This window comes from Thermobia domestica, chromosome 9, assembly GCF_964235325.1.
Source record: "Thermobia domestica chromosome 9, izTheDome1.hap1.1, whole genome shotgun sequence".
Taxonomy (NCBI): Eukaryota; Metazoa; Arthropoda; class Insecta; order Zygentoma; family Lepismatidae; genus Thermobia; species Thermobia domestica.
Genome location: NC_137462.1, coordinates 150,639,867 through 150,653,799, shown reverse-complemented (window position 1 = coordinate 150,653,799; position 13,933 = coordinate 150,639,867).

The window sequence follows — 13,933 nt, the reverse complement described above, 5'->3', positions numbered from 1 at the left end:
GGGTGTAATGCTGAAAGGGTAGCTATAAAGCCTTCCAGAATTTTATGTTTTTATCCGTCCTTCATTTCCTTCTCTCTCTCTCTCTCTCTCTCACCCACACACACTTCCCCTACCTTCATTATTTTCGATGATTACATCCCTCCCTCCCCTCTCTCTATTCTAGTTCTATTTTTAGCACTAGTTTGATTTTCTCTTTTTCCTGGAATAACAAGTAGAGTATGGAGAAGATAGTATATGTAGAATAGTGGGATAAGTAGATTTTAGGAATTTGAACCCTTTTGTTCTTGATACTACTACAGTATCTCAAATCAGTAACTAACATTAGTCATCCATTAACAAAGCTAATAAATTTCTGCACGATACTCTTAAGACTTATTCCCCCTGATTGAATATAAGAGTAAATTAACAGTGTTGCAATATTGTAGAGATGGTTGTAAGTTTGCCCTTCGAAGCATAGTAATAATTAGAGTAATGGTTTGGCGGAAATATGTGGGTGAATATGGCAGATACTCGGCAGGTTGGTTTCTGAAGAGAATTAAATGTAAACCAGAGTTGTCTATGAAGATTTGGATATTGTACAGTGGATATTGTACAGTGGTGTGATAGTGACTTTCAAGAAACAGAAAACTACGTTTCCACAGGAGTTGCGACTAAACCCTAGATAGGTAAAATTTGGGTTAACTTTACAAAGCTCCTTCAATTGGTATCCTTACGCAGAGGTGAACAATGGTACTACTTTTAACCATGAGAACAAACAGTCGTATTAGCAAATGTTCAAACAAATACATTTTCTTTTTATGCATATATGTCCTAGCGCACCTTCTCCCTACGAACGCAAACTATCCGGGGAAGGAAGTGGCCTGAGACCTGTACATTAGGTACCATCTGCCTGGTGTGAATGAGGAGAAACCAGGAAAATCTCACTCAGGATGACTGGTCTGAATAAGAAGTTATACTTTTTCAACCGAGTGACTCCATCGGGAATCAAACCCGTAAGGGGATATATTTTTAACTACTAAAGGAACGCGTTATTGAAGTATTTAAGGAGACGCTACTTAAAAATCATTTTATTTCTCTGTTAATAATCGAAAATTACTTACATCATTTTTCTCTATCATGAAACGGCCAATTCAATTTTGCTGTGCTGAAAACAAAACTCTAAGTAGAGTGTTTTGTTCCATAATCAGCGTAACCTTCCATGAAAATTGGCAACACCGCACAAATCAAGCTATAAAAAAGTTTAGACTTTGCAGGGAAAAATCTCTTTCTGAGTATAAATTCCCTTTGACTAGTTTTTTGGCCAAACAGGAATTCCTGATTCGTCAAACATTGTCGCCTGTCCAAGTGGGCGATAATTTAGTAGCCAAAGGCATTCAGCTAATCAGGAAGACACGAAGAATACATGGGGAACTGAGTTTTGATTGTCCATATCTTGGCATCGACTGGATGAATCACTTCTATCAACAATCTCCATTAGAGCTTTCTGGTGGTTATGTACATAGCGTACGCACTTTCGTTGTGGGAGATCTGCGCTTCGTTCCCAGCGGGAACTCATTGATCGGATCCTTCGTTAAAGCTGCAAGTTCGCGTCTTACATAGCCTCGGTGCTAAAGAGACACTAAAACTAAAATCAAACCAACTCAGTTCCTAACTTTTGACCCTGCACTTCTTGATCAAAATTGATGATAATTCATTTCATAATTTTTAAAGTTTTGTGTCTCCCGGACGGACACACAGATAGACAGACTAAATATAAAAAGGACCTTTTTGGTAAACTAAATTCCTTAAAAATAGAACTTCTACAACCTGACGCCTATAGTAAAATTATTAGTTATATGTCCTGTGACTAGGATTATTAGCTCTGTGAAAATTATTAGTTATTCGAATGGCTATTCGAATAATTGTACGAATAACAAATTTTATTCGCATGTTTCAATAGCGAATATTCGAAGAATCTATTATTCAACTAATAAATTTGAATTTTGACAACACGAATCTTTGCTTAATAGTTAAGGGCTACGTGTTCATGAATTTTCTCATATTTTCTATTTCTGTCACCAGATGGCTATTAGATAATTTCAAGAACTCTCGCTTTCTCCACAGTCAAGATACGCAATTGTACCATCTAGCGTAATTACATTCAACTTTTTTTAATGATCCGCTTGCTCACTGCTGGATCTTTTTTATGTATTTCAGTGCGAATTTGGGTGTTAAGCACTTGCAAATACGGTTTTTGAGACACTATTCATCCGAAACCAATAAATAGCTATCGGTCCTATTTAACAGTAAGCCACGAGGAGCCAGCAAAGCAATTCACTATGGAAGCGTAATTCTATCTTTATTGTAAGTTTTTATCGAAATAAAAGTTCTAACGGAGGAAAACATAATCAATCGATACATGTAGTTAAGTAGAACAAAAATTTAAATCTGTATTGTTAGACTTTCAGAAAATCAAGATTTTTTTGTAAACTTAAAAATTGATGCTATTTGATAACAACGCCACATATTAAGATGAAACTAGTACTGAAGTATATGCTTATTCGCCACATATTGAGATGAAACCAGTACTGAAGTATATGCTTATTCACCACATATAAGATGAAACTAATACTGAATTAAATACTAATTCGCCAGATATTAAGATGAAACTAGTACTGAAGTATATCCTTATTCGCCACATATTAAGATGAAACTAGTACTGAAGTATATCCTTATTCGCCACATATTAAGATGAAACTAGTACTGAAGTATATCCTTATTCGCCACATATTAAGATGAAACTAGTACTGAAGTATATCCTTATTCGCCAGATATTAAGATGAAACTAGTACTAAAGTATATCCTTATTCGCCACATATTAAGATGAAACTAGTACTGAAGTACCGTATATCCTTATTCGCCACATATTAAGATGAAACTAGTACTGAAGTATATCCTTATTCGCCACATATTAAGATGAAACTAGTACTGAAGTATATCCTTATTCGCCACATATTAAGATGAAACTAGTACTGAAGTATATGCCTATTTGCCATATATTAAGATGAAACTAGTACTGAAGTATATGCTTATTCACCACATATTAAGATGAAACTAGTACTGAAGTATATGCTCGTCAGCCTTTTCATTATGACACTAACAGAAAACAACAATGTACACTATGGTCAATTTGATATAGAAAGAGGCCAAAATTATAATTAAGTTATCGTATTTTAATTTTTGTTTAACGATAATTTTGTCCTAAGATAAGACATATATCAATCGATAGATCGGATCGAGCTGAACAAAAAGAGATTTTTGTGAGTAAATTCTCATGCGCAGTTTCTGAGAAAATCATTAAAATACATGTTTATGGCGTTAAGAGAAATGTCTCTCGTTTCGAATTATAATAATAATAATTGATGATTTTAATTTGCTCTAACAGATTGTTTCTTTATTTATTTATTGTATATGTAACAAAACGACAGATTTTTGTATTTTGTTCGTCTTTTCCTAACGACGTCACTCACTTCACTAACGGACGTTCATAGTACTGGTAACCAGTGGCGGATCCAGGATATGATCAAAGAAGGGGCTAAACCATAGTGTGCAGCTTTATCCAGTGTAAAGCAGGATTGAAGCCCATTTTATCCAGTGCGTACCTGAGCGTCAAGGAGGGGGCTATTGCCCCTATAGCTCCCCCTTGGATCCTCGCCTGCTGGTAATGAATACAAAAATTCTACTTTCATATGTTAACTCTAAACAGTCTTTTGGTTTACTCTTAGCTATTTTTTGTTTCTTATTATTAATATAGTTTCGTGAAAATAATACCAAAAGGCTCCACTTAACCATCACTGCCATACTGTTGTTTCTTTTTCTTTTTCTTTTTTTTTTCTTTCACGAACATCCTGCAAAAGTTCTGTTTTGTAACGGAAGCAGGCATTTGTTTTTGAAGCGTTTCTCATAAAGTAAGGAAGAAGTTTTGTTTGCTCTCACAACTTCGGTGTGTTTTCGCACGACCTTTAATTAGCGGCTGGAGGGCAAGTAACCAGCCAGTTTTCCGTATCTTGAGCGATGTGGTCCGCTTCTCACCCATTTTCTGCCAACTTCTCTACTGTTCCCCCTTCCTCGAACGTCTAATATATGGAGACAAGATTGCGGAGAATACAAACTCTCCTTAGACATTTAAAAAAAAAAAAAAAAGTGCTTTGAAATTTGTACCACTTGCGTTAAGTGAGGTTTATGACAATTAAGAACCTTGTCTGTAATGCAAAGTTTCCATAAACTTAACTCTTGCACCACACACGCGCGCGAGTTTACGGTGACAATTAAGAACTTTATGCAAAATGGAAGAGTCTCAATAGTCGTGAGTTTCTTACCAACTTAACAATTTTTAAATTGCAATTTTTTTCTGCTAAACTGTAAAGAGAATCACGTGATTCCAACCTAAAGTTCATTGCTATTTTACAAATTATGTAGAAGCAGAGAATATTATAGATTTTAAACGAGATATGGATAGTTATAGTTAAACTCAGAGTTACGCATGAAGTTGTTAACGGATTAATTCCAACTCGATAGAGATAATCAACCCGGCTATCTATTACAAAAAATAGAATTCAAAAATTCGTTTTGGTTCAAGAGTTATTCTATAGAACAGGGTTTCTCAGCCTGGCGGTTAAGACACCTAGGATCGCGAAGATAAGCGGAAGAGATAAGTATAATTAGAACCTAATACCGGAAAATTATTTTTAAATATTATTTTAAATTTTATTTTCATAGGTGGAATATGGTGCACCTCTCTTCCCTGTTTCATTTATACATTTATGTTCATATCACATAGTAACAAACTTTTATCTTGAAGTGGAGCCACCCTCGAACGGCGAATAGCTTAAATGAGGGAGGGAGCAGTTGCCCTCCCTCCCTACGCAGCTCTTGAGTTACGGCACTGGCACTACCGTATGTAATTTGCTCTGTCCTTTCAAGGAAATATTCTTTTATATTTATTATTTGAAGACTACAGGGGAAAAAGGAGGCAAGTTACGCAATTGACCTGTTTTCCATTGACTTACCTGCTTCTTCCCTTGTGGGCGAAATCTTTAGCATTAAATTTCTTAGTTACCAACCTTCTTCTTACTGTGGGATTTAGTCCTTGCAAACTACATCTTTCAGGCTACATAATTCTGCCTCGTTAACTCGTTTTCAACAACTTCTTGACTTACCGTTTTTTTTTTTTCGTGTGTTCTTCATATATGATAAGCATAATACTCTACCATTATTATCGAAAAATGTGTTCTACATTTCTCCTGTACAGAGAACATCACACGTTCTAGCACAATACAAGAAGAAGAGCATGTAAAATAAACAAGAAGATATTCTGTACGTTGTTAATTTGCTTTCAGTCACAAAAGACCAAAAGGCAAACTTGTGTACTGCTAAGTTTCTGTCCTTGTTGTATTGTAAGGCTCATCTTTGAGTGACATTGTTCTTTAGTACATTGTGAACACAGAACCACCCAGCTGCTTTTAGCATCTCAAAGTAAGCATGCTGTTTTGAATATGTTTTGTTAGTTTTCAGTTGCATTGTCGGTTTTCTATGCAGAGCAGCAAGTGTATTATATAATGAAATTCAGCTGTTGACGAAATGAAATATTCACAGAAATAATACAAAGCTTTCATTGAAACTACAGTTACTCTCATTTGTGACACAATTCAATGCTTGATGAATTAATTACTTGGTTCAATTAATGTCTAAAATTATATCAAAATTCTCTTTTGTAGCTAATTAGACACTAATATATATATATATATATATATATATATATATATATATATATATATATATATATATATATATATATATATATATACATAAATTTCCATTTCGTTTGAAACAAAATAAGCAGGGACACCCTCAGGATTTTTTCCAAGGGGACCAAAAGACCTATTCCAAAGGAAGCAAAAATCGACGCACAAGCACAGTCGCGAATACGAACACACTTTGATCCGACTTTGATCTACACGTGCACACAATATATGTATCATTTAAAACAATTATTTATGCACATATCCCTAGTAGCTACAGTAAATAAACTATAGCACTAATAGTATTTAATATAAATACATTGATTGTGATCGGAAACATTGAAACTACAATTTTCTTTTTTTATATAAAAGGTTGTGTAAATTAGTAATTCTATGTATTTGCAGTTCGCGATAGACCAAGTAATATCTGCTGCTTCGTACTTTCTTCATGCTAAGAGTGGGAAGAAAGTAACCTCCCCTCAACAGTCCGGGCGCAAAGGTAGACTTCTAAATTATCAGCCCAGGTCGACTAGTTAGTGTACTATACCTCCAAATCCTCATGTGCGAGCATTAGCAAGCGTGACCTACCCTGCCTATATTTTCCTTCAATTTGCCCAACATAATATGAGCAGAGTTACCAGCCTAAGGAATTTCGTTGTGCGATTAACTGAGGTTAGGAGTTCATTTTAAAATAATGAGCATGTTCGCATTTTTAAGTTTTCATCTGAACATTTTATTCTTCAGTATATTGTGTTCAAATATCTTCCAGGACGTTTATCACGCAGAGAACGATGGAGCTTCAAAAGTGTCTGGATTTAGTGGGCAGAATTTATGGTTTGTCCAGGCTCAAGAAAGTCAACCAGAATACAAACTCTGTGCATCTCAGAAGGTGCTCCCCATAGCTTTCCCTATTGCACTGTCCTCGCTTTCTTCTTCGGTGGCGAATTCAAGTGGTGCCATTCCATACTCTGTCGTTTTGTTTCAGGTTCATAATGATGGAACCAGCTTTCATCTCCAGCCACAATACTCGTCAAAAAGTCATTACCTTCATGTCGAAATCTTTGAAGAAGGGTTTGGGCAATGGTTAGTCTATGACGTTTGTGATCCCCGGTTAATAAACTTGGGAACCAACGAGCACAAACCTTCCGATAACCTAAGCTATGAATATTTTTTGCACCGCACTACGCCCAACACCAAGTTTTGCAGCGATTTCATTCAACAGTGATACGGCTATCTCTCCTAATCAGCTCATCAACCCTTACTTTGTTGCGTTCCGTGGAGGCAAATTGAGGGTGCCCCGCTGCAAGGCTCATCTTCGATACTCGTGTTTCCATCCTTAAAATCTTTCACCCACCTTCTAACACTGCTGGCACCCATGCACACATCTCCATAGGGACGCTGCAGTTTGCGGTGAATTTTAGAAGCAGATTGGTCCATTTTAACAAGGAATTCAATCACAGCACGCTGTCCACCATTTTGGAAATCCTGCCTGTGATCACGTACTAGCAACAAACAGCGTCAACGTTTGGAAAGAAAGAAAGAAAGAAAGGTCAGTACATTGAGATGATATACTTGGTTTCACTTACAACTAAAGGTTACGGTTGTGAAAACATTTTGCTCACGATTTTCAGTATGCCCCTCGTATATGAAGAACAAAATACTGTCAAACTAAACACAACAACACACTGAGCAAGGCTGTATGATATAAATATATTTAAAAAGCAACACAATCACGTAACAGTTTTAATCCAATAATTGTGTCATCAGACTTCCACTCCTCTGTGATGAAGTTAGGAAATTTGAGTACTTACTTAAGAAAATCATAAACATCCAAAACAGCAAAAACTACTGGCTTTTAATTTTTTGCGTTGCCAGCAGATACGCGTTGCCAATAATTTTGGTCCTCTCCTAATGTTCTTTACATTGGCCACTTCTGCTTAGGAAATCAATTATCGTTATTAATACCCAGAGATGACCCCTGAGCAAGGAAAAGATAACCTAAGCTTTACAATAAATAAACCTAGCAGATAACTTATTTTCACCAGACAGTATATATTAACAACATATTTTCCCAAACAATGGGTGTAGCTCTCTCTCTCTCTCTCTCTCTCTCTCTATATATATATATATATATATATATATATATACATAGCTAAGAATACCTAGAGAAACATATAATTCTGAAAGCTATATCAAAGTTACAAATACATTAAGCTAAATCCGATGCGATTTGCAGAATGCAGCAGTACTATGTATGCACGAAGAAACTTTATGAATTTAATTCTTTACAAAACAGCTTTATGAGTTTTCTCTTGCTGGCTTTAGCAGATTTCGTGCAGCATATATTCATATATACATAAAAGCGAGAGAAAAGAAACGTAATGTCTCGAAATCTAATGCTCTTTGCTGCTCCGTTGTTCCTGCGGAAACAACTACAAATAATTTAAACAGTAGATACTTTTCTGATTTTAACTCCAAAAGTAACGCAAAGACGGGGCTTTTTTTTTTTGTATATTCCTGGTGAATTTTACGTGGTTACTCTTCCGTAAAAAAGTCTCGTACAGAAAAAGGAATAAAATTCAGGAAACGGGAATATCAAAAAATAAATTCTAGTAGGAAATCTGCCTTTTATGGATACTTTCATGCAAAGGTTTGAAAGGCACATCTTTTCTTTCTATTTAGAAATTGTATTTTATGCTACAATGACTTTTGGCTTGTTCTCATAGAAAATTATCTGCATTTTTCTAACTTGGTTCCTATTGGAATCTATGAAAACGTAAAATAACGTCTGCCACGTGATTACAAAAGGCATTGTAATTTCTGTTGCTTCCTTTTTATGTATACCAACTGAAATGCCCATTTTTCGCACATGAAAAATGAGTAGCTTGGTCGAACATAAAATAGTGTATCATATTTTCTAAGCTTCAAGTAAGAGCAAGAGGAGGAAAAACAGCGAAATTGACACAAGTGCTAATTATGTACAAAAATTCATATTATTTTAAGGAAAATTGTATGATTAAATGTCAGCCTAAGGACATAGTTAACTACATCAGAAATTCACTTCGAACGGTTTAATAGATTTCCCGTGATGAAGACACACAACAACATTGATTTTTGAATGTGGACAAAAACGTCTAGACGTTACTCCCTTCTTCCTTGAAGTATCTATGTATCTGTCTGTCTATATACCTTTCTGTCTGTCTGTTGGATGTTGTCACAAGTTTGAAGTTACTAGCTACAAGTGTAACCAAGTGGGCGGAAAATCCTTCGGGCAACTGCAAATTCACTCCTATTAATACTTGTTTATCGTTATTTGCTTCTCTTAAAACAGCCTTTCCCAACTTGGGGTCCGCGAACCCCCAGAGAGTCTGCAACCCAATCTGAGAAAGGCACACACAGTGGTGAGAAATACACCATTTTACGTTAAATGATCGAATTAATAATGAAATGTCAATTTGTGTGAGGAGTGATATTCGACCTACAAGAAGTTGCCTATACTCCAACGACATTTCTTTTCCTGACAGAGCCAAAAATCATCTAGAGACTGATGTATGTGTTTGTAAAATATCTTCAAACAAAAATATTTTTTGACACAATAGAACATGAAACAACATTAAAAACCATGGCCTTAAAGTTCAGAGAAAATTCCCATTAAACAAGTAAAAACTGGAGTGTAAAAAATCCTTTCCTAGAGACAGAAAGTGAGTAGCCAAACAACGAAGAAGGTCAGTTGCTGAAAGTTTCGTGTGACTCCGTTATGAAAATGAAGTATTCATTCTTCATATTGACTGATTTCTGGTTGCAAGCGCGATCAGTGTATCCTGAAATCTCCAAAAGTGCGCTACAATGCTTAATACTTTTCTGCTTCTTCGTACCTGAAGAATAAGTGAAGGAATAGACTTGATGTTGAGGCGGATCTTCGCTTAAAAGTTTCTTAGTTTGATTCTGACATTTCCAAGTTAGTGACTGAAATACAACACCAACCATCACATTGACTGAAGTTCCATACACTTATTATTATGTTAACTTGTTGAAGTTAATACATTTTATTTCTTTTATCCAGAAATATACCTTTTTCTATAACTGATGGATAGGTTATTGTTTAGTTTTGTTTACGTACTGGATTTAATTATATATTTGCAACAACTTGGTCAAGGTGCCCGGCCCCAGGTTCGAAACCCAGGACCATCCGATTACAGAGTAGGCATCATACCACTCTAACATGATTATATCACTGCAAAGAAAAACGGAAAAACACTCACACTGACAGTACACATATATATATTGCAATGGGTCCTTTACATGTATTGTAGACTCTAAAAGGGTCTGCAGTGTCGAAAAGGTTGGGAAAGGCTGTCTTAGATGATATATATAGAGGGTCAAACATTGTAAAAAATAAGGTTCCATGTTATTTAGAAAGTTGATTCGTAATAAGTAACTAACAATTATTATAGTTATTTATTTTAATGTATAAGAGGGTTGTTGAAGAAGATTTAACAATTTGCCAGTTATTAAAAGAATGATTTAATCATATACAGAATGACTTGTGAATCTTTGAAATTTTATATGTTGGCTATAGTTGCGTTCACATTAATATTTTGCTGTTTTACATTAGTTACATCAAGTGTCTTGGCTCGGATCTCTTACAAATACATAGACAATTTGTAATCGAATTTAGAAAGAGAATAATCAAAGAACAAAGTTTTCACAACACTATCTATGTCGAATATCATGTAACGCAGAAACAAGTGTTCAGTTATTTTAAATGTCAAATATCAAATTTCATTTGGCTAAACCTATACTCGTGTGCAAAGTTATGTATTCAAATGTCTTGGTTACGGATTCTTGTTTCGTGCAAAGATTAAAATGCTCACATGCACATTTATTTAAAGAAGATATTTCGTTACTTAAAGTTGCTCTGTTAGTGCCTACGATGCCTTCATATAAATGTTACATAAAATGTTGAAGTCTTACATACTGATACAAACAGTGACACTCATTTCTGTTTTTCAATTACTATTATTATTATTATGAAAATCAATATAATAAAATAAAAACATCAACCCCTCAATGAAATCCATTTGGCTAATCTCTAAAACAATTTGTATTTAATATGGTTCCCCAAAATAATATTTTTTTAAAGTTTTATAATTGAGTCTAAGCTCTAAAAAAAGAACGCGATGTTAAAACGCATATATACTCCTGTGTCTATTCTGAAGTTAGAAGTAGCACACAAAGAAAATCTTTCACCTCCCTGAGATCATTCAATATTAATCGTTTCTTTACTTACTATAACTTCCCTTTCTTGAAAGAGCGCGTATCTCTGACAACCAATTTCACTGTTTCTCCATTCTTTGCAATCAATTGCTTTCACTTTATTTTCTTAATGAAAATCTGTTATTTCATTTATCGTTTTGACCACTATTATGCTTATCTTTACTTTTTTTCATCACTTCTCAATGTAATCAATAACACTTTTTTTTTTAAATAGTGTTCAGAGATACTTAGTTCTCCAGGACATCAATTTTCAACGAACTAAAATAGTTCGTTATTGAATTCCATATATATATATATATATATATATATATATATATATATATATATATATATATATATATATATATATATATCTGTTATATCCGATTATTTTTTTTCAATTTTGACCCCTCCATTCGATGAGCATCAAAAACTATCTGAGAAAGGGACGGGATTTTTCGCGTTTTCGCGTCACTCTTACAGTTCCCGAGATATTGGCCAAAAATAGCCGATTTTCGGAGATTTAAAGAGCTATATGTCGGGAATCGTAATTTATAGAGAGATGATATTATTGTTGTTCACCACCCTCTTAGGTAGTGATTGACATCAATATCATCTCTCTATGACATACCATCCTCGAGCTATTGGCCAAAAGATAGTTCCAATTTCGGGAGATGTAAGGAGCCATATCTCGGGAACCGTAATTCATAGAGATATGATATTTTGCGAATTTTTGCGAGAAGAAAGAGAAGGTGCGGTGAAAGTTGTGTCAAATGATACATCTTTTGTTTCTCGTAACATTGGTGCTTTTTGTACAGGTGATATTGATTTTTTAAAAAAATTTTGATTAACTTACGAATATTTTGTGACTATTTTCGATATTGGCTTACAAGAAGCTCTCTGTACTTACATAATTTGAACGGTCTCCATGATCTCAAAATAAACTAACAAAGGAGATACATTTTTCTTATTTTTTACTTACTTCAATTAATAGTAAATATATGCCCTCCTGTTTTTCGGTTTCATGCATTTATACTTTGACCTTATTGATTCAATATAATGTTGATATGACATGCTATTTCATTTTTTCTAAACTTTCTGTATTCAGGTATCTAATTAAAGCTATGTTTTTTCCCACAAAACTTAATTAATTTATTTATTCAATTTTTTTTCAATTCTACGTACTATTCGGTACTTCGACTCGTTTTTCTTTACGTAACAAGCTTTTTTCTTATCGCGAATAATGGTTTTGTTTTCTGTGTGTGTTTACCATTTTTAAATACAGATTTTTCATTGTTAAATAAATATAAAATTGTTTACTTAACAAGTTCGTTATCTCGTTACGCGTACTATTGATTGGTAATAAAATCTAGTCGTTTTTGTTTTAGTTTTTAATTCATTTTTTCTTTCTTTCCAGGTAAGTGATTCCTATACTAAAAATGTGAGTATTTTTATTCTTTATTCTTTATTTTGTATTTATTCATCAATTTTTACTCCTTTTACATATGTAATAATTTTACTCATTTTGCATGTATTCCTCTAATAGTCAATAGTACAGTACATTCTAATATCATTATTAGCGTCAAGGTAATTGTATCCTGGAATACTTTCAATACTGTTACAGTCGAATTTACGTTTAGTTTTACTAAATCTTCAGAGAAATTTTCTCAAAAGTATATGCATTTCCAATCAATTTCCAGTTAATGTTATTATGCTATTCTCGACTTCTAATAATGCCCTACTAGGGAAAACAGTATTATCGATAACCAAATTTTTGAAATCTTGATACCGTAGAATGCAGTGGCCCATAATTACGTACATTATGTTTGACTTACTTTAGTATTTGTAATTCAGAACAAAAAAGTTTCAATATGACAATACTCTGTAGCTTCAGAGTGGGGATAGGCGTGGGAGACCCGGGTGCGATTCTCGGCGGGAGCTCATGTGGTTTGGATTCCACGTTAATAAGTAGGTCCACGTCTCATCTAGCCTCGCTGCTGAACGAGACATTAAACTCACAATCAACTCAAAGTGGGGATAATGGCCACTGGATTTAGAATCGTTAGTGTATGCCAAACGGAACGGTTGACTCTGGAATGGCGTGTGCTTTGTATGCGTTTGTATTCTGCAACAAACAATTACACGAAGGTCAGACGGAGCTTGATCTCCCGATTTAACACCAAGAGCTTTTCTTATGGGGTGTTTTAAACAAGGATGTTATAAAATAGAGGATCTGCCCATAAAACAAAATAGTGAGGCCATACGTTGCAGCTTTGCCACACCTACTCTGCCCACTCCGCGCCACTAAGATCGCAATGTTTCGAGCCAACAATGATGGCGGAAACGAGAGTAGCCAATCAGACGTACCGGCTCAGACGATGCTCAGTTGTTTTGAGACTTCACTGAGTTCATACGATGAAGATACATATGGGCAGATTTTCCATTTTATAACATCCTTGGTTTTAAAGGACAAAATGTATCAACATCACATACGCAATTTGGCCAAACTACGGGAAGCTATCACAAAAGAGTTCCACAGGATACCAGTACGGGTCTACAAGCTGTTTGTGACAACGTTCCCCTTGGTCTCCAGACATGTATCGATTCGGATGGTACATTGGTGAACCATGACATAGAGAACAGAAATTAAAATTCTTGGAAGGAAAGATATGAGAGTAATGTGTTTATGTTCAATTTTATGTTCAAGTTATCTTGCTAGTTTCTTTATCGCAGTCTTTGAAACATCTTATACATAATTATGAGTCACTCTGTACGTATATTTTTTATACTGCTATATCTTGTTTTGGAATGTAATACGTTGCCATGCCGTTTAACGGTCATATAACCTGAAATATTCGATGAATATAATACTGCATAATCCGATAACCAATCACAGT